Source organism: Anoplopoma fimbria, chromosome 19 (genome assembly GCF_027596085.1).
Source record: "Anoplopoma fimbria isolate UVic2021 breed Golden Eagle Sablefish chromosome 19, Afim_UVic_2022, whole genome shotgun sequence".
Classification (NCBI taxonomy): Eukaryota; Metazoa; Chordata; class Actinopteri; order Perciformes; family Anoplopomatidae; genus Anoplopoma; species Anoplopoma fimbria.
Genome location: NC_072467.1, coordinates 19963234 through 19985738, shown reverse-complemented (window position 1 = coordinate 19985738; position 22505 = coordinate 19963234). Strand labels below are relative to the sequence as shown.

The 22505-nt window shown below is 42.3% G+C and overlaps 1 protein-coding gene across 8 annotated transcripts in view; it reads right to left on the bottom strand.

Moving 5' to 3' along the window:
- LOC129108409 (neuronal cell adhesion molecule-like) overlaps nt 1-15997 on the bottom strand; it is a 76758-nt gene extending 60761 nt beyond the window's left edge. For all 8 annotated transcript variants that reach the window (XM_054620209.1, XM_054620216.1, XM_054620215.1 and 5 more), the window contains exon 1: nt 15879-15997. The gene's annotated coding sequence lies outside the window, so the exon portion shown is untranslated. The remainder of the gene's footprint in view (nt 1-15878) is intronic.
- Nucleotides 15998-22505: the final 6508 nt, after the last annotated feature.

Sequence of the window (22505 nt, the reverse complement as noted above, 5' to 3'; positions counted from 1 at the left end):
CTGTTTCATTCTTGATAAGCAAAACTAACATTGCTGCTGTTGTGACAAGACACCTTGTAATCTTCAGGGAAATGATACAGTAAAATGGGACAGATGCTCACCGCTGAAATAACTTGGATGGCAGCATAGACAGCTGCATAATAGGAAAAGTGATGGAACGTTTTTTTTTTTGGGGTGAATAGATCAACATTTTTTAATTCAAATGTTGGCTGGCAGGGATTCGCTGTGAGCTGCATGTATTGACAGCATGCTTAAAAGTGTTTTTTCCACTTATTTATCCACCACAGATGTCTTTTATGGACTGATTGGGCAGAAAAATAGCAATTGGTATGCAAGAAACTGCTCTTAAAGATGATGTGTAGTTTATCGAAAGGGATGGGATGTGTTGCAACAGTGCTTGAAGCAAATGGCCCCCTTTCTACGAAAGCTGAAATACTGCATAAAAGGCAATGAATCAAAAATGTATTTAAAAAAATAAGGAAATGTTAAGCTATCACCTAAGTTATCAAAATGAATCCTGCAGAGAATATAAATGTCTGTACCAAATTTCATGCCAATTCATCCAATAGTTATCGAGATAGTTCACTAAAAACCTGAACCTCATGAGGGAAATTATATGTCACCAAAGTCATCCTCTGGAGACCATGAATGTATGAAGAAACCTTTGTGGAAATCCATTCAATAGCTGTTGACATATTTTAGTCCTGACTAAAGTAGTGGATGGACCAACCGACCAACCGACTGACACACTTTGCCGCTCTGTCGCAGCGTTGGCAAAAAAAAAAGGTGCAACACTTATAGTATTGACTGAAAAATGCTAATGCAAAGCTTTGCTCAAACATTTTCTAACTGGAGGCAGCAGCACTGTTTTCCCAGCAAGTTCAGCAGCACATTCACCCAACTGTTTTGCCATCAACCCGCCTCCGAGGAAATAATGTAATTATACAATTGGTTTATACACCCACAGTTACTTCCTTATTTCCCATCGTGGCATCCTTCTTCTGAGGTGGAACTAGAGTTGGGTTAATGTACTTAAACGCGTCCCCGTCTGGGCTTTTATGTGTGCAGCCCTACTCTTCTGTCTCTAGACTCTTGACATGATAGATGTGTGTGTCCTTGACGTGACTGATGGCCGGTTGAGGGCTGGAGACCTCGGAGAGCTCTTGACAGGGAGGATAAGCCCTCTGTGAGGTGCTGGGGGGCCAAGGGGGACCTTCACTTCAGCTGGAGGTCTGAGTGCTGCCTGTCTCCAGCAGGTCCTGGAATCACGTCTGGGGAACAGTCTGGCTGTGAAGAGTGACTGACCAACCAGCCTGTCTGGCCGGGTACCTCTGGCCTTTCAAGGTCCTTCTCTGCCTGAGTGCTCAATTAGTGACTAAGAGCCTTGCTGACAGACTACCAGTAAGTCCAACGGCAGTGCTGCTTCAACACTGTTTTAGTGGTCTTTTTATAATGGTGGGGGGGGGGGCATTATACTCCAACGAGGCCTAAGGGCAGACAACTCTGAACAAGGGGAACCTCTTCAACCCACCGACAACAAACAGCAAGACAAGAAAAGACAGGTACCAGTCACACAAAGGAAGCTAATCATTTAACTGCGGGGCTTTTTCTGTTCCGCCGGTTAAGCCTCTGAAGTCAAGCTGTTTTCACTTCACTTCTTAGTTCTTCATTTGTTGACTTTCAGGTGAAAGAGGTCTTAAAAGATCAGTGTCCTCATCCGGGGGGGGAAACCTGCCGCAGCTGTATCAAGGTAGCTGGAACTCAGTCAGGGATTAGAAATCCACTGAAATTATTTTTGGAGCACCAAAACATTTGGCAGAATCATCTCTATTTTTTTTAAGGTGGACAAACTGTTAAACTGCAAGTTTCTTGGCTATTTATGTGTTGTGGGTGTAACTGCTGACAAGCTCATTTGATGTCACAGTAATCTCTGTATTCTAGTAGGTAATAAAAAGGCCTTGGAAGAATAGCCTGGATCAGCACTTTATGCTGCATTTCCTCTCTCTATGCAGTGATCACAATGCCAGTTAAAGCTGCCTGCGCCTTTTTTCTTCCAGTGTGTACTCATTATAGAGTGGCAAGTCAAAAAGCCCCACACAGTGGTAGGCATCCTGGTCCCGGTGTGCCTTTCACATGGTAAACAGTTTCAGATGGGCCCGGTATTGTGCTGCTATTATACAGCATCTGCTTTATGGCATGGAAAAAATGCATTGTCACCAAGCGGCAGTGAAAGAGCCATTGAAGGACAGCCAGGGCTTCTCCCCAATGCCGAGGCTGTGACCGTGACACAGGCCGGTGGGTGGTGGTCAAACGACCTGCGTGCTACTCTGACACTGAGGTTGTGAAGGCGGAAGGCCAGAAAATGAAATAAAGGTTCACAAGAGTCAAGTGACGGAGGAACTTTATAGTCTGGCCAAGTTTGAGAACAGAAGCCTGAGCAGCAAAAACTAGTCAATATACCGCAGAACTTCAGTGGAGTGCACTAGTCTCCAGCGAGGCTTTGGATCCGGTCTCAATGCAGCAGCGTAGCGGGTTCAGAATGCTGCAGTGAGCTCTGGAGCTTGGCCAGGTGGGAACGAGAAACGATGCAGACGGAGAGACAGGAGATGCCCCTTATTCCTTAACTCTCCATTAAACATTTACAGCTGCACTCGGCACAGCTGAGAGCTGCCACTGTGTGAGTCTATGTGTGAAAACATCTGACAGAAGTGTTCATTTATGCCACGTTTACCATCACTATCAGAAATCATACAACACAGTGGTCTTTTCTGTGTGCAATATTTTTTTGTTTATGCTTAGTACTGGGGAGACGAGGAAGAAATAGTGGAGAAACTGCATGGTACCATGACAGAAGCTATTTAAATTGGCCATGGGGATTAAGATGATATCTTGTGTTATATTTTAATCCTCACACTTCCATATCTGTGGTCAGAAGGGTTAGGCTAATCATAGTGATTCATATTTAAGGCTGGGCAAATCTTCCCTCTTACATTTATCTGATCAGTTCATGAGAGCCAAGACAAAGATGGAATAAAGCCTTGACTTGATAACGAGCCACATTAAACTTGACTTTTGTTGGGTTTGTGTGCTCTTTGTAGCCGCCGTTTGTGTGGGAAGGAGTACAGTAACAACACTGTACAATCACTAGTGTTACCTTTAGAAATACATATTTTCTTAAGCGGATCACGTCTTGTAAATTTCAGGAGTTGTGTTCCCCTGTTAAGACATTTATTCATATAATGAAATGGGACCTTCAGTATTTGAATCAAGTAGCTTGTGAAACACAAGGTCAATCAAATAGGTAGGCTACAGCTAACATTTCAATATGTCAGATACATTTTCAATCAACATTTAAGTAAATACAAGAATTGGATTCGATTAAAATCGGGATTGGGGCCAAAAACAATATATTGTGACCGTTATTTAACGTGATTTATTATTTAAGTTTCTTGCAGGGACAGTGCACATGATTGTCCCTGTAAATTTAAATTTACAATGATCAACATCATTGCAAACATGCAAGTGTTCAACTGTTGACCCTTGGCCAAATGTTAAATCATCCATTAAAATAACAATAAAGCAAGTGACATGTTAAACCATCACAGAAGAAAGCAGGCAAAACATGAAGCAGCTAAATGGAAAGTAAAAAGCTACTGTATAAAGAGTAAGTCAAGCAAAATACAAAGAAGGACAGGAAATTAAAAACAAAAACATTTAATCTGACAATAGACATCTAATCACATGAAGGACATGAGTAAAACAATAAAGACAGTAGTATGAAAAGTACAAAGGGACACAATCGGACAGTCAAGGCGAGCATGCTGCAACTTAGTGGTATGTTTGGTTGCTTTTAAAGCAAGTTGTGAGATTATGTGCAAAAGAATGGTATTAATGTGAAGTGCCATGATTTGTCAGGTGTTTGACTCACTGAATTAACCAAAAAAACACATTTACATTGGATTTAGCCTTATACATATGTCCATATCACTTCATAATATTTCCTAAATTAAATGTCCAACCAACACCAACAAATGTCTAGTCTAATTTAAAAAGGAAATGGAAAACTACCACTCAGACACAGTTTTCCTGCCGTATTACCATATCAAGCACATGCCTCAAATTCTGCTAATTTTAGCATCACAAAACACAGATATGTTGAGGTTGCTCCAGTTTGAATTCACAGAGGCCCAGTGGTGAATGAAGGAGGTTAGGCATGCAATTGTCCAATGTTATGTTAAAGAGCCGCTTTTATACCATTTCACCATGTCTGATGTGGAAAAAGAAGTTCTATGTCAATCAAACTGAAGGTCTATGACGAGCTGTCCCGAGTGGTTCCTCTATGGCCACCTACTCCATTATGCTTCAATGCCACACAATGTGAGTCACAGGGATATAAAGGGATGCTTTCACAAGACATTATGGGTAAAAAATGGACCTCCATCATAGCAGTGCATTAGATCAGTGGTACGTTTTATTCAAACCCTTCTATTTTCATTCTCTAAATCAGACTTTTGGAAGGAATTAATTCAACGAGGCTGTCAAGGACGTGGGCCTTCCACTGCTGCCAACGTTCTGCATCCACTCTAACATTCATATCCAAAGTTCCATTTCGGTTGAATCACAGCTTAGATAAACAGAGCGAGTGAAAACAGATTCAGCCACTTTTGTTTTGAGGACAAAATAGGACATTCAGCTCTCACTCTGGCAGAATTCTGATGCTAGACTGGGAAAAACAACACACAAACAATCGAATCCCGTGAGAGGGCAATGGGAGGTAACAAGCAACTGTTCTTTAACTTTTGTGGTTTTATTTTCCAAGTTGAGTCATTGATGTAGTGCTAATAGAAAACCAGAGCCCTTATTCACCAGGGTACAGGTCAGTGATACCTCAGAGACATGGGGAGAGGACATGTCCTCAGGCCTCCAGCATGTGCATTGTTTCTAGGTTCAAAAGAAAAGAGCCATATTTCAGACTCGGCTGCATTCTGGTGAGAAAGGGAGAGCATGTCCTGGTCACTGGCTCTCCCCCATCTCTCTCACCCCATCCTGACACCCTAAACCCTCCTCACCTCTTCCTCCCTTCATCCCCACTTCCTTGATCAATAGCAGCCTCCTGTTGTGAGTCATTCTCCCCACACTCTTTTCAAGGACTATTTTCAAAAGAGCAATGACCACTGTAAACATGGACTTTCACTCAATGGACCCTTAAAACAACAGAGCGAGTGAAAAGCAAACCCTACAAAATCCAGAGCGTACATCCAGCCCACATCCTAAAGTTGGGACAAAGGGAAAGATACTTTACAGGGTTTTATTTAGTCACAAAAAGATTTGAAGGGTAGAACTAGAGGGGGCGTTAAAATGCTCTTTCAAAGCGTGTTTTCTGTTCTCTAATCTGTCTGTCGTTTCCACCCATACAGACACACTTCTAATTTCACTTCAAAGCACGGGGGATTGTGAGCTGTACGGATGAAACTCTGCATGAAATCAGTTTTTCTAAAATGATTCCCCCCCCAAAAAAAAACACGCCGATGTTACTGTAGCTATATGCACTACTTCCTGCTGTGGTGTTGAACATCGACACAGACTTCAATTACTCAAACTGTGTAGTTTCATTTGAACTTCATTCCGGGATGAAGTGACTGACATATTGCTGAGCCTATGGTGACGACAGCCATCCATGTTGGGTTTGTAGGTTTGCAAGGATTTCATCATCAAACCCCCCCCCCCCCCCGTCCTCCCTCTCTAGTCAGCCCTAGCTCCAGATTATGGGAGTCTAGTTATCACCCTCTCCCAGGGTTGAGTTTGGGGTGCAGGGCCAGAGTAATCCTGGGGAGTCTGACTTGTGACGCTTAAGGCTTAATTAGATTTTTTTTCACTGCCGATGACTGTGGAGAATCCAATCAATCCCACCTCCGTGCAGTTCCCCAGTTCTGGTCTGATTAGGCGCTATATCAGTGAACAACGCCTACGTTTAAAGGCAATGTTTGAAACTGGGAATCTATGAATTCATAAAATATGCATGGATTTAATGAACGCTAGCAGTTTGCCTAAAGGCTTTGCCCCGGATAAGGCTCAGTAGACATGGAAGATACCAGAATTATAATAACATAAAATGGACCCCGATATTTGTAGGGTAACATGTACACTTTTAGTATGCCAACATGGGAAATCCGATAGTGTTGATCATATGTCACAGAGTCATATGGTTACATGTCCAAGGTGTAGCTGCTGCGTAGCTAAAAGAACCAGCTAGTTAGCTTACTGATACATTACCAATTTAAAGTTTGAAATATGTAAATCCGATATGGTTGACACATCTCACCTGACACTTGATCAATATGATGTTTAAATAGGAAAAAACTAGGAAGGTTTTTAATAATGTATCACAGAAAAAAACACTATATACCTAAAATCGAAATGACGAGTAATTCAGCATAACATAAGCACATAAATACTGGCCTTAAAGACTGGCAGTTGAGACTTAAAATAAAACCTTTTTTTTTTTTTTTTTTTTTTTTAAATATGCGTCGGCTTTTGGTGCTACACTGACTGCATGTTTACATTATGTCAGTGTAGAAAAAGCTATTTCCTAAAGTGTTATAGCTAGTACAGTCATTGCTAAGAATTTAAGAAAGTCTTTACACAGAAAGTAGCCGTGACTCACATATAGATAGGAAATATAGTCAGACTGATAGGTATACAGAAGGAAGAGGTCAGAAAGGAAATGAAATGCACAGACGAACAGAGAGAGAGAGTGAGAGACAGACGGTGTTAGGGATCAGTGGCGTCTGCTGTCAGGGCAGCGACTGCTCCTTTATTTAAATCACATCGCTACAAGCTGAGATTATAAAAGAGGTTTTAAAAAATTCCATAAGCAGCGTGCATATCAGGATCTCAACGGCTGGGCTTTGGAAAATGTAATCATTATCATTCAATCAAGGGGAACTGAGATTTTTACTGAGATAGCGGTTTTGTCAATTATGTAAAAGCCTCAGATGTGCACTTAAGTTTAGCTCAGATAGCTGAAAAAATGGATATAACCCAGGAGCGAGCACAGCCGCACACTGCCGCCCCACAGTACATTAACAATTTCATCTATTATTCCACACCAATCACATTTAATGAGAGCAACGCCAAACATCTAAAGAGTGCCCTATGACTCTGAGCGGAGCCTTCTACATACCACGAAATGTCAACTACAATTGAGAGACTTCAGAAACAAGATCTATATGAAGTCCACCTCAGTGACACATCACAAATGACCAGTGAGTGAAAGTGTCCTATTTTTTTCTCTCGCAGGATCTATGTAGGCGTGCTCTCTGTCACGCAGTAACCCCTTTGAGTAACATGTCCACCATTGCTCCGCTCATAGAGAGATGTGGTCATTGTGACTTGAGCCCTGAGAGGCCCAAAACCAGTCAACCTTGAAGACCCGAGCATTAGGTCGACTTCAGACCAGAGTCTTTTCAACCTCTGCCAGAACAATGCCAACTAAAACCAATATAAGGAATGCCATTCATCGCCAAGATCCAAATATACAATTGTGCGATATAATATACAGGAAATAGAGCACATGGAAAAGACAAGTTCTGCTTCTGAAACTTATGAGGTTTTGAGTGTGCTTTGAGAGACTTTAAGATCATAACACCATGGGACTTTGGCCATAAACCACGGCACACTGACAAAGACTCATTGATATTTCCACATAGACAGAGAGACAAACACAGAGCTGAAAAAAAGCCCCGTGTTGGCCCAGACAGCTCTCAGCCACACTAGACGTTTGATTGGGTTATCAGGCCGGCCAGCCTCGGAGGAGATCATGATAAATGAAGTTGCCATTTGTTCATCCTGGCCTCCTCACAGCCGGGTCCAGCTAGCCCACAGCAAGGAATTATCTTAGTGACAATTACATTCTTCCAGCTCCTCAAGAAGGCCAGTGCTGAGAAACCGGCAAAGGACTGACCGCAAGGAGATTATACTGATTGCTATTCCATTGACCGCAATTGATCTTAAATTGCTTTGGCACAGTGCCTGAGCACAGTCAACTCCATGCTGGATGTCCTTGGGTTTACTAATAAATCAAAATTACAGACAATTTCACAATAAAATATGATGTCCTTGATATAGCAGAAATCCAGACAATCTGTTTGGTGATCTGTGTTGTGGGTTTACAGAAACAAGAAGGGGAATTCAACATGGCACACAAACAGTATACAGTATGAATATATATATCAGTAAGAGGTATTTTTATTGTAGGTCTGTTTGATTCATTCAGATCAATATCATATTATCTCCAAGATTTCTAGGGCTACAAGATCATGTAATAATTATTTACGTCATAAATTACTCTTTTGATACTTTTACCGATTAGTGTGATCTATAAAATTTCCGAAATGAGTAAAAACAAATGTCCAGAGTCCAATATGATTGTTGATCTTTGGTCAGAACCAACCGTCAAAAAGCCACATTTATTAAATTTACAATGAATATAAAACAGAGGAAAAAGGCAAAATCCTCTCGTTTGAGTAGCTGGACGAACACATTTTTGACCTTTTTAGATGTGACAATGTATGTTGATCAACTGAACAGATCAAATGACAGATTTCAGAACTAAAGCTGTTAAATACTCAGTCAAAATAAATGCGGCTAAACAGCGACGTTGCTGTGGCTCCCGACTCTTCCCAGTGATACGCATCAGCGTGGTAACCTGATCAGCTGGAAAAGGATGATGCTGCCTGGCAGAGTAACTCAGTCTACTGGCAAACGTGTCTGATGCTCATTGTTGTTCCAGTGGTAACTATTGGCCCGTCTGTGATCCCTGGACGGCTCAGCTGATTGGTGTAGAGGAGGGAGAAGGGATCTGGTTTGACAGCGGCACCACATTTTATGATTCTAATGGTTTTCTGACCTCAATCTTTCCCTAATCATTTCGAAAGCCTGGACAAAGATTATCTTGGTATAGATTATGTTTTTTACAACACCCGTGGCACCAGGACAAAAAAAAATCAACAACAACAGAGCAACCCAAAGCCAACATTGTGTTTTGTGCTTTTGATATCTCAAAAGGACAAGCACATTTATCTTCTGCTAAATGGAGGAATCTCAGATCTACACTTGGATTTGTTTACCATCCCATTCCTTTGTTTGCCCCGGGAGAATTTTTTTTCCCAGGATTCCTGTGGCTGTGTTTGGGGGGTTTAAGAGATGAAAAAGAGGGAAAGAAAAGCCCATTGGTCTCAGCGCCACAGAAACGGCATCTAGAGCCAAGCTGTCATCCCACTTGGATTAAGGGCCCTTCAGTGGTGGCTGCTGAGCTGCTAACATGGTGTCTTACCCTCGGCCGGGGTGTGGGAGGGGGGTAGAGGGTGGAGCAGGGGGTAAGGGCATTGGAAGGCATGGCCTAAATAAGACCTCGGGGTCAGCGAGCCTCCTGAACCATGGAAAAGCCACTTTGTGTTTCCATGTCAACTTTATTCATGAGCTGACAGCTAAGTGTCCCCTTCTTTCCTGTTGATTCAATCACTGTTGCATCATGTGCTAGGGCGACAAAGATTATCTACGCCTTTGCTCCTCTTATCTCTGCAGACCACCACCTTTTACAAGTTTATAACGTTCAACAAAAACAGACTGGAGTGTGGAGGCTTGGGGTGGAATTCTTGGCAGGGCCCCACTCTTTAAACCACCAAAATTATTAGCAGAAAAAGAGCTGTGGCGATGTATTTGCTGAGCCATTAGACAACACAAGTGGGCTGCATCACTGTGCCAACAGTGAGTGGGATGTGCGGCCGAGTTACTCTTAAGCTCTATGCAAATAGGAGGAAGATGGACGCTTGAGAACAGGCGAGAAAGCTTTCAAGTGCACACTCTTCCTGAATGCGCTGTAATTTTGGCGAGCCTTCACCCTGCCGGTGGAGCGATGCCCACCTCCTGTTGTTTTCAGGACGGGAAAGGGAAGCAGTGGTCCTTGTTATGTGATGCCACCGGGCCACCAACTACCTCTCCAACATCTGCTGCCCATCCAAAGTTGGCCGGAGCTTCAACAGACCCGAGGCCTGTCGGTAGCAAGGACTGCCTCTCCAGTCCTCTTCAGCATGAACAACGGTGTGTTCACACAGAGAGGCTCCGACACCCGAGTTTCTATTGTGGCCCTCCTCAGGCATAACCCTGCATCACCCCCCTATACTGCAAGAAAGAGGCGAGGACAGCCGTCCCGCCAGTACAGACGGAGAAAACAGACCCCCTTTGTTCCCCCTGCCCCTTCTCAGCGTCGACCGAGGTACATGATCCACCCCTCCTCCCTCCTGCAACCCTGAAAGCTTCAGAAACACTCCCACTCTTCCTTACCCTCTCTCCACTTGTTCTACTGGGTGGCAAGACAGAAGATCATCTTATGAACATTCAGAAAATATATACGGTGGGCGAACATCTCTCAAGTCGGGTCTTCATTTGTTCACATCAGGTCCCTTAAGTCAAGGTTGACTGGGAGTCAGATCTAGCGGTACATGCAGCTAGTTAACCTGTCAGGCACTCTACAGAGGGGGTAGAGAGGGAACATAAAACCCACAACATTACGTTCCATTACCCCAACCACCCACTTCAAAAGGGGGCTTTATTGCTGTCACTCCCTGGCAGTTGGTTAGGACAGAAAAGAGCATCTCTAAATTCTTTGTTCTCACCAAGGGGTGTAATAACCTGACACAGGCGATAATAGCGTTCCCTGGGCAACCTTGAGTGATTGGGCTTGATGACTGTCATGGTGTGTAAAGCTCTGGTGTAATGGGCCCACCATCACAGTGCGCTGTAAAGGGACAACAGCACTGACCGCTACTCTTGCACCATCTGTCCACATTACCTGCTGCCCCAAAAATACCACCCAATGTAACGGTACAACTATCGAATTCAAACAAAACAGTATCTGTGATTAACAAAGCTCGATATTAAGGCTGCAACTTAAAACATTTTTCATTATTGTTGATTCTGCTGATTATTTACTTGATTTCCAAGAGCCAAAGTTGACATGCTCAAGTTGCTTGTTTTCTCCAAAACCCAAATATATTAGGTTAACCATCATTGACGATTCATGGAAATATTTACACATGAGAAGCTAGAACCAGAGAATTTGGGGCATTTTTGGCTTTAAATCCTTTCATCTATTAATCATTCCATTTGTCAACTGAGTCTTACATAACTGGACATATCTCTACCGCACTGTGTCAAATGGTCTGGCTCCACACTATCAATTTGGCATTGGGGAAAAACTCTCTGGCTTGTTTGTAATTCTTTAAGCCAATCACTAAATACTCACATTTGAGTAGCTGGAACAATAGAATTTTCTGCATTTTTGCTTAGTAAATTACATTAACGATTATTCGTTTGACCCACTAATCATTTAAAGCTAGGGTTGGTAATACTGAGAAACGAACGAAGGTACACTTGATTTTATACATTTTAGAACTGACAACCCCAGCCCAGTGATGCAAACTCTTTTCCAATGAAAGTAGCTAGCATCACTAGCTCCAAAAGTTTCTAAATCTAGAAAGCATTGAAGTCGGGAGCACTGACAGCCCGTCCATTAAGGCCTCCCTCGAAAGCCCCTCCCTCAAAATGATCATTTTAAGCGTAAACATACAATCAAAAGTAAATAGCGAACCAGCAAAAACTTCATTACGACAGCCACATACACCAAATATCTTTCTTTTTTTGTCAGAGCATGTGATTCATGCTGTCGGGATGTAATGAGCATTTCCACAGATGTAACAAAAATGTTTACGAAGAAGATTACCAAGCCTACCTCTAGGCAATAACTCGGTATAAATCATCAAAACTGTTTGGCTGCAGGAGTAGAAACAGAAAATAGCAAACTATCTCCACATCTTTTTTTATCTAATTACTCAGAAAACCAGTCTTGCTATGAGCGACACATTAATCATCGAATATCCATTTGACTTTGTCATCTGTCACCATCCACTCCTGATAATATAATAGAGGTCTAGTATGTAAACATCAACAGTTGCAGCTGTGTGCAATGGATTCGCAGGAACGTGTCAATCCCCATTAGAGACTGCTGCCTAACTGAGTGTGAAACTCTAATTGCACCCACCAGCTTGCAGCCATACAGGCCCCACACACCGAGAGGGAGAAAGAAAGTGTGTGTGTGTGCATCTATAATGAACATATATGTCGTTCTTTGCATGTACTCATCTGCCCCTGCATACATTTGTCCAAATTACAACCGAGGCGAGTGTTCAAGCAGCCGTGAAGCGTGGGGGGGGGGCAGCGTTCCCTCTGTGGTCCTCTAATGAGGCGCTCATCAGTCCCAAAATGAGACCAACATGACTGTGACAAGGAGGTCCAGGCCATGTCAGTGTGCTGTGCTGCTGTGTGTGACTGCCCCACTGGGATGAAACACCCTAAACCCTGGTGACACTAATGGATAGGCATGGGCCTCCACCCGTCCCCAGAGATTCAGCCTCATCACAGCTGAGCAGCACAGCACCTCTATTCACAACGACTGCAGGATCGAGTACACGTGTCTCCAGGACACAGTCAATCATTCAGTCGATCAGCTGGGGCGACCTATGATGGGGCATTATGTGACTGTGTCTGTGCCACTATCGATGAAAAATAAAGTATCGCAGCACTAAATTGAAGGGCAATTACATTTTTCAGCAGAGTCGCTGCCCATCTTTCGGCGCAGGCTGAAAACTCACCTCTTCAAGAAGTACTACCCTGAGCCTTCCTCGTAGCACTTATTGCATTCGTATTAGTTGTTGCACTTATTGTATTCGTATCAGTTCGCTGCACTTATTGAATTCGTATTAGTTTACTGCACTTATCCTATTCGTAGTAGTTTGTTGCAATTATTGTATTCGTATTAGTTTGTTGCAATTATTCGTAGTAATTTGCTTCTGCACTATACTTTTGCTCTGGTTTATGCTTTAAGATGCTTGTTTAAGAAAGGAGATGCACTTATGACTTCTGGTGACTAGTAGTTCTCTTGAATACCTATGTTGAATACACTTCCTGTAAGTCGCTTTGGATAAAAGCATCTGCTAAATGACTGTAATGTAATGTAATGTAATGTTTAGACAAACTTACTACAGGCAAACTGTAAAGTTATTCCTCAAAATGTCAGTTGCAAAAATCCATCACAGTTTAACAGACCAACACACAGGTTGAACTTTGACCTACTGTACTTATTGTAGTTGAAAACACACAGTTTTCCTGTGCTATGAAGGATTATTACCAAACTTGCGGGTGTGCTAATATGCAGTTTTTACTCCAAATAAAATGGATATCTGTTGGCTTGTTTACAAACTGTCTGACTGTCTGAGCAAGGGCTGAAACTAATGAGAATGTTCCCATCATCTTTTAATCTGTTGACTGTTTACTTAATTATTCGATCAATCATTTTGTCCATGTTGTGTCAGTAAATATTGAAAAATGCCCCACAGCTCATGTCTTCAAATTTCTTCAACCATCAGTCCAAAACCTAAATATATTCAGTTTACATTCATTTATGACAAGGACGATCATCAAATTGAAACATATGAGAAGCTGGAACCAGAGAATTGTTGGCATTTTTGCTTGAAATTTTACTTGATTATAAAAAATAGTTGCTGATAAATTTTCTGTCAATCAACTAATCAACTGATTGATGGAACAAATCATTTCAGCTCTACGCTGATTGCTCATTTCTTGCCCTGTTAGATGCAATTTTTTTCACCAGATCTCAACAATTAGTTTGATCAGTACAAAGTTAAAACTACAAAAGAAAGACCCAAGTTGCAATTATCCTGAAGTTTCCTTTAAATGTTGCGTCTTTCAAAGCCATACAATAGAGAGGCCTTGAAGTCGTCTTCTTTTTTAAACGTCTATTTACCTACAATCTACTGGCTTTAACTTTCTCCTACTCTGACTTCAGCTGCAGTTAGTTGGGTTCATTCTATTATTCCCATCTCTGAAACATCCTTTCTACAACATAAATGAAGTGCATCCTTGGTGAGATATGAATCACCAAGTGAAAGCCTCAAAGGTTCAGATCATTTTCTCTCAGAAATGATGTCATCAACATCCCCACCACCACAAGTGACACACAACAAGTCCTTCTATCTGTGAGACACTCTGTCCCCGTTCTGCGGTTGGCGGAGTTCATAATGCCACAGACGGCCGCTTACAGAAGGAGCGTTGATCACTTCTTGCAGAATAGTCTGCGTGTTTTTGCGGCCCACAGAGTGGAATTGGTGGCATTTTCCCTCCAAACACCCAAGCTTTTCCCATAGCCCCCACACAGGAGCTGCCCGCCATTGGTTTTAGGTCAGCAGTGTGACTGACTGGTGCTCTCACAATAACTCCGGGCCAACGTGTGTCATGATAATCCTTTAGTTATGCAAATCTCCCCGCCTAGTGCCATTCGTGCTGAGGGTGAAAGTAAAGACGGCAGCGCAATGTAGGTCACTATCTCGTCCTGATTTCTCCACGTTGGTCAAATGAGCCTGAAATGTGCTGTCGGTTGAGCTGAAGTAGCTGCAGAGTAGCGGCTCTCTGGGCTCAAGCTACATCCTGACTAAAGATATGACTAAAGAACCAATCAAAAGATACACACACACACACACACACACAGACACACAAACACAAACAGTCAGGGATATGCATGTGTAAAGTGGTATCGCACATTTTGCCGCCTGTTTGAGAATTAATGCAAACCAGACATAAGGCAGGGATAGGGGGGATATTGTTATCTTCTTAGACAGATTAACAATAGTCTGCCTGCAGTGAATAAACATTACTGGAAAGTGTGTCAGACCTCTTAGAGAGAAAGTAAGAACAAGAGCTTCACACAATGAGGCAGGGGTCATTAGCATTGTATGAATATGGCTATCTGAGTAGGCAGCGAAAGTGTGCAGCTGAGGCATGTGTGTACGTGTGTGTGTGTGTGTGTGTGTGTGTGTGTGTGTGTGTGTGTGTGTGTGTGTGTGTGTGCGTGCGCGTGAGTGTCTGGGGATGAGTGGGTGGGGGGGTGGGGGGTGTTGTTGCATGATGGCGAGTCCCCCTTGACTGAAGCTTTGACCGAGGGGAGACAGAGGGAGGGAGGTTAGAGGAGGAGGAGGAGGAGGAGGAGGAGGAGGAGGAGGAGGAGGAGGGAGTAAGCAGAGGATTTGGGTGGGAATGTGAGTTTTTTTGTTGTTTTTTTCAGTATGAAGCAATTGCTCGGCTTGTGTATTAAATGGCATGATATGTAATTGCTGAACTCTCTTGGGGGGGCTGCCGTAATCAGATTGTATCTGATGAAGGGAAATTAGACTAAACAAACTGACTGGTCAGTGAAAACAAGACAGAGTTGGGGTATGAATATGAATATGAAGGGAATTAAACATGTGAGGAGCAAATCAGCTTAGGATGTGAGGGATTTTGTGTCAGACAGCTATTTCATAAACAGATGACACAAAAACACAACTGTCAAATACAGCTGATCTCTCTATCCATCTATCCATCTATTTATATATCCATCCATCCATCCATCCATCCATCTTTACTGACAGTGTGTTGTAATGTGAGCATCATAAAGCAAATCACATATGAAAGCAAATCACATATGAAATCAAAAGGTTCAGATTGGAAGACAAGTGACATCGACTCCTCTCAGCATCTCGTTTTGACAGTAGCGCTCCGGAAAAACGCACACCTGCACCTGCTCTCCCCGATGACCACCAGCTCACACCTCAATGTGTCTCGCTCATATTATATTTTCAAAGATATTATTCATCTTTGAAAATAGATCTCCTAAGCAATCCAACTCAGCGTGCTGCTCCATTTCAAACTCCTGACAGTGAACCTACGTGGCACGTGTTTATTATGAATGGTATAATTGCTCTCACCTTCTCTGCTCCCTGCGGCGGTGCCCAGACACGGATCCCGTTCCTCGGCGGAGTGATACCGTCGGCTGCGTTTGTTTACGCGGAGTCCCGTTCAGTGCCGAGCGTCTCTCTCCTCTCTGCGCTTGTCTCCTCTGCCACTGGTCCTCTCCTCTCCCACCAGTTTACCGACACGCACACACACACGCACACACACACACACACACACACACAGAGGCGGGGGCGCGCAGCAGCACTCCGGGGGCGTGCGCACGCCCATTGCGCGCACCACAGCGCCGCTGCCGGTGTGTGGTGGCCTCGGAGCACTGACATGTGTCATCTAAAGAGGCACGTTAATGGTGCTGCATGGACACCACAGCTGGACAACAGCTGGACCAGTTTTAGGATGAAACAAGCCGAAAGTTGTCTCTTAATGCTCAGCAATGCCAGGCTGTGTTATTTAACAGCAGGGGAGCTGCTTTTTTTCATTTAGCTGCAGTATTATTACTGTTAAAATGAAGCAGCAGGAAAATGCTACAAGCAGGAATGATGTTAAACACTGAACTAATTCCCAGCCTTAAAGGCTTAATAACTCTGTACATTTCCATTAATCAGGTCTGCAAAATGAGGGAGAGGAAATGAAAACAAATCCCAAATAAAACATCAAATCCACATTCTACCATTAGTCCAATATGAGTGCTTTCACCTTTTAGACAGTGGACTTTGTTCCAGCTGTTGTGGACCTAAATAGCTTGGAGCCATCTGCATGCCCTGATACTCTCCACCATCAGGTTGCCCTGAGAGCCAGATTGCACTAATAATCATACAGTAGCCTGTGGGATCAACCAAGACTCTGCTGGATGACACACATGCGACTTTAAAAGCGACATTTCCTCTTAGTTCAATCTGCTGCCAGCCAGCCAGCCAACCAGCCATGCTCTCTTCTCTCAGTGCATGTTACACACATGCATTATCTCAGGCTTAGCAGTGGTAGCCATCTGCAGCCAAAAGAATCTAACACTGAGAGCAAGTGATGCAGTTATTACTGTGATAAGCCTGGTTTGGCAAGAAGACAAGGTTTTCTGGTTTGAGTTGCCATCCAGAGGCTGGTTGACTGAGATTAGCTGAAATTAGGTTGTTGCACAGATTTGAAGCAAGATGAAAATAGGTTTATAGATATATAATCATTTGGATACAAGCCAAAGTGCAGTTCATCACGAGAATCCTAAATACATTTTTAAAGGTTAAAAATATCCACGATCCTCCACACACACCCCACCTCTCCTTAATTTCCCTTCACATCTTCTTTATTCGTGCGAAGCTTATTCTAAGACACTTCTGCTTGACTTAACAGTAGGCTGCATATTAAAATGTGATTGAAAACTGAAAAAGACAAAGGGCAACATGCAGGCAAGGTCAGGACATAATTCCCCCAGCGTCGATGGAACCAGTTTCCCTCATCATCAACTGGCGGGGACCAGGGGATTCTTACCCACGATCTGCCGACGGTGCCACACTAGGAAGTATTGTAACTGTCCTCGCCTCTCATTTCAGACCGCCTCCAGATATGTCTGCATACCTCCTCTTGAATCTCATTAAAATATTCTCTTAATTTCCCTCATGCATATTATCCGTAAAATACTCTAAGGGGATTTTCACAAGTTCAAGGAGACAGCACCGTGGAGAGAAAGCACTTGCAAAGTTGCAAAGTGAATCTTGTCATGTCTCTGCGTTGAAATGTGAAAAAGAGAAGACGTCTTCTCTGCCTCTTTGGTGACTCGAATTCTGGTGCCCGTTACTGCTACGGATCCTTGAAGTCCTCTGCTCACTTAGATGCAAAAAACTTCACATATGGCATTTCTATTTGTTTTATCACTATGCCTGTTTTCTTCACTGATTATGTTGTTTGATTCCATTTTGAACAAACTTCATAACAGCTGCAGCATCAGCAAGCCAACCAAGAAATGACCTGCCTCACAGACCAGCAGGCTAGGAGACTTTGATCAAAAAGGTCTCTGTATTTACAATATTGTGCATCTACTATGTGAAAGTGTATGACTTTGTCAAAGACAGTAAGTCACTCTCTTTATTATCCATTCAATCTGTCAGGATTTGTTTTTCCATCACTTCTTTTCCTGTCACTTCTTTTTTCAAAAGAGGCAATCAAATTTTGCAATTAAACTCTTCACATCTTATCTCGATATCTGCAGCTCGCTTCAAAACTAATTAAGTGCTAATGAGCTGGGTTTATCTTCCGCCGCAAAATGTGAGGTGTAATTGAGTAGCAGCCACCTCGAGGATAAACCGTTACATAACTAAGATGGGAGAACACATCACCTGTCAAAACCTCGATGAGATATGTTCCCGACACGGACAAGAGAGGCGTATTTATACTCAGAGTCTGGAGGTTTTGGCCAAAGGTGCAAAATAAATCAAATTTCTGATGTGATTACTGCTGGGGGACAAGTTCATGAGTCGGATCTGTTTACATCTGGGGAGGAGGCATTTCCTCTCTCAGTCTGCTGTGTTATTACATTATGACTTTTCTATATTGAGTAGGAGCAGCCTTTACTGGCTGCCTAACCTTGTTAACACACAGGGGGCCAAAGCATGACATGAATCCACTAAATACAGAGCAGTGAGCAGATACAGAGCACCTGTGTTTTAATAGGTAATGTGTTTTATAACCATTATTCATGTGAATCCCAGGCAAAGTAGTTTTGCTAATTTGAAATGTTTCCCACATTCTCTCGGTTGTTTTTATTCAATTAGGAATGCGTGTATCACAAAAGGAAGCTTTTTGGGCCATCTGGTCTCTCATTGGTGAATAGCATGTAACACTGATAAATTGAGATTAACAAATTTGGCTTTGGTTACCATGACTGTGTTTGTATGACACCATTCACCCAGAGAAGTTTTCTTTTAACTTTTAGTACGTGTCTTTAATGGCCACATCTTAGGGTTTAATATTTTCATTTCTGTGTCAGAATATGAATTTGCTCTGAAAGAAACTGCTGGACCAAACAATCAAGGAGAAAACCAATTTTAATACATTGAAAGGAAAAGTAATCAGCTTCAGTGTCGGAGAGAAGAGAAGACAGTAAGGTGGATGGTGTGCTTAGTGTTTAGGGACGGTGTACAGTATTAATTCTGAAGCACAGAGTACTTGAGGAGACCGGCATTATGATTTAGATTCAATAAACTGTCTCTAAACTCTGACAAATGTAATCCATGCTCTTTGCACTCTCTCAAGAGATTACACACAATGGAATCTCATTCACATCAATGAGCTGGTCGTCTCCCTAACAGGTGTGACATAGGTTCTTTCTCTCAGTGCATGGGTTTAAATATGAATAGGACAGGAAGTTTATTTACACCTGGCTCATTCAAATCACATGACTCATTTATGGCGCATTGAAAAAAGAATGGAACCTTACAAGTAATTATGTTTGAATAATGAATCTTAAAAACACGTCAAAGGTGTCATGTGTCTCATTTGCTCTATTTACTCACATCTTCATCATGGCTTTCCTTTTTTATTTGTAATATAGTCAGTAGAAAAAACAAAATGTCATGCTTGGACTACATAAACAATAGAAACAAAATGAATGAATGAATTCAATTATTTGTTATTATTTGTTATTATTTCTTATTTCCTTTGTATTTTTGTCATGTAGAGATATGCAACAATGACTGCTGGGTAATATATACTGATGTCCAAAGTCAAGTCTCTATTTTGTTTCCATGACGAGATGATTTGATGGTGTGTTTTTGATGGTGTGTTTTTGTGTGTGTGTGATTTACAACTCGTAACTATAGTGTGCACTAGGGCGCGTCGCCGGAAGCTGCATAAGACTAAGGTCATCAAAAAGTTAGTAGGAGGTTTGGGTGCATTACATTACATTACAGTCATTTAGCAGACGCTTTTATCCAAAGCGACTTACAATAAGTGTATTCAACATAGGTATTCAAGAGAACTACTAGTCACCAGAAGTCATAAGTGCATCTCCTTTCTTAAACAAGCATCTAAGAGCATAAACCAGAGCAAAAGTATAGTGCAGAGGCAAATTACTACGAAAACAATAATTGCAACAGACTAATACGAATACAATAAGTGCTACAAACTACTACGAATAGGATAAGTGCAGTAAACAAATACGAATTCAATAAGTGCAGCGAACTGATACGAATACAGTGAGTGCAACAACTAATACGAATGCAATAAGTGCTACGAGGAAGGCTCAGGGTAGTACTTCATGAAGAGGTGAGTTTTCAGTGACAGAGAGGTTAGCAGTAGAACAGTGTCTAGTGAAGATAAGATCCAGCTGGTTGCCGGCCTTGTGGGTAGGAGGAGAAGAAGAGCGATAGAGGTCAAAGGAGGAGAGGAAGGAAAGCAGTGGTTCTAACTTATCAGTCTGGATGTTGAAGTCGCCGAGCATGATGAGCGCGGAGCATGATGAGCGCGGAGCCATCGTCATGGAAGTGCGAGACTAGTGTGTCAAGCTCCTCCAGGAACTCACCAAGAGGGCCTGGTGGGGTGCAATAAGCAGAGCAAAGACATTCTGTAAACACTAAAGTCTTCATCACATCTTGCAGTACCCTTCTCTCTGCTCACTTGGATTACTGAGGAAGAGTCTGGCTCCCAACACTGAAGGTTTAGAGCTACCTGTTGTATCACAGCCAGGCTCTGAAGGATAACATATAGATTCATTCTGCTAGCAGCTGGTACGGACAGCATGACGGACACAATTAAAGTAAATGTACTGACAGTGATCTTTACATTCCTGCATTAAGGTTACTTTTGGTGGGCTTCAACAAAAGCCCTCCTGGCATTCTTTGGATCCAGGAATGTTGCATTCAAGGGCAGCCTTCAGTATTTTGGTGCCACTAACTGGAACCAGCCTGACAGGTCTACTCTGGTACAAACTAGTCTACAGGCATGTAAATGATAAATGAAAAACCAACCACTTGATTGAAAGACTGTATTGATATTCAAAGGATCCTCCTGATTAAATAAAGTAAATTGAACTGTTGCATGTCAAAAAAGTTGGTAAAAACAAAACCCAGGATTTCTCAGTTGCTGCTTGAATGCACCTCGCTGCCGTTCTCATGACTGATGACTGATTAAAAGGAATCATGTCTCCAAACATCTCTCTGGTTAAAAGACTATTCTACACTTTTTAGATAAGAAGAATTCTAGGAACACAAGCGCCTCTTGATGACGCTATGTCGACTATTCCACCATCAAAACATCGAACATGCTTCCTCTCTTTGAGTGTTTCTGTGCTTTTATACGCTTACAACCGAACAGACTGATGAAAATAAAATACTTTTCAAAGACCCTTGATAAATCTCTGTGAAAAGAGGGTCTTCATCCAGCAGTGATAGTGTTAACCTCCTTCATCTTGTACTTCTGGATAGAAAGCAAAATATCTGAATGAGTTTATTTAGGTCCATTAGATCCATTAAGATGTATTTTTTTAAATGGAGAACGCAATCAAACTGCCATCTTCAGAGGACAGTGTTCAGTGTATGATCATGCATGTTGTGCACACAGTATGACATTAACTTGGGCGGCTGTGGCGTAGTGGAGAGCAAGGTAGTTCTCGGTGGTTCGATACCCGGCTTCGGCAGTTGATGTGTCCTTGGGCAAGACACTTAACCCCAAGTTGCTCCCGAAGGCTTGCCATCGGTGTGGACTGGATGTTGCATGAATGTTAGTTAGAGTCTGATGGTGGCACCTTGCATGGTAGCCTGTCATCAGTGTGTGAATGGGTGAATGATATGTAATATACTACTGATTGATAAAAGTCTGCTAAATGACTGGATAAAAGCTTCAACAATTCTAAATTTAAATGACTGTAATGTGCAAGAAAATGTAATTTTTTATCTCAACTTCAACAATTCAGTAAATTTATACATTTGTCTGGTATTTTCATCTGCAAGAAAATGAATCATTTTTGATCTCAATCATCATATGGAACACATTTTTTTTGATGCAAGAAAATGAATCATTTTTGATCTCAATCATCTCGCTATAGCACTTATATTTTAAAAACACCCTCCAAAATCAACCTTACGCATGCATTGCTATTCTCATCTGCTCTGTAATACCTTTATATTCCAGGTAAAACAATATGTGATTGTGAACGGCCTCCATCCTGTTTTGTTTTCCCCTTCTGTGATGTTTGTTGCCTCCTCCGCTCTCTTTGGACATCTCGGTGTTTTCATGCGTGTAAGCAGTTGGTGGGGAGCTGTGTCAGTGCAAGGTGTTTACGCTGGAGGGAAACACAATCCATCACAGACAGGGTTGTTACCCAGGTGTCTGAGCAAAGCCTTGCACAGTCATCCCATCTCACCTTCCTCTCTTTTATGACAGGCAGCTTGGGGAAGGGCCTTCAAATTACCATCCCCAGAAAAATACACACCTGCCTTTACAATATGAGTTACAGAGAGGAAAAAATATATATATACACACTGGGTATGTCTAGATACAGTATGTGCCTGCAGGAGTTATTTTAACAATCAATATTTGCCTCAATCAAGCCGATCACCTTGGGGAATTGAGCAGCGAAAGGTGCATTATCAGTCCAGATCTCTGTTTGAGTAATGAAACAGTTGTAAGAACAAGTTAGCATCTTAGTATCCGCC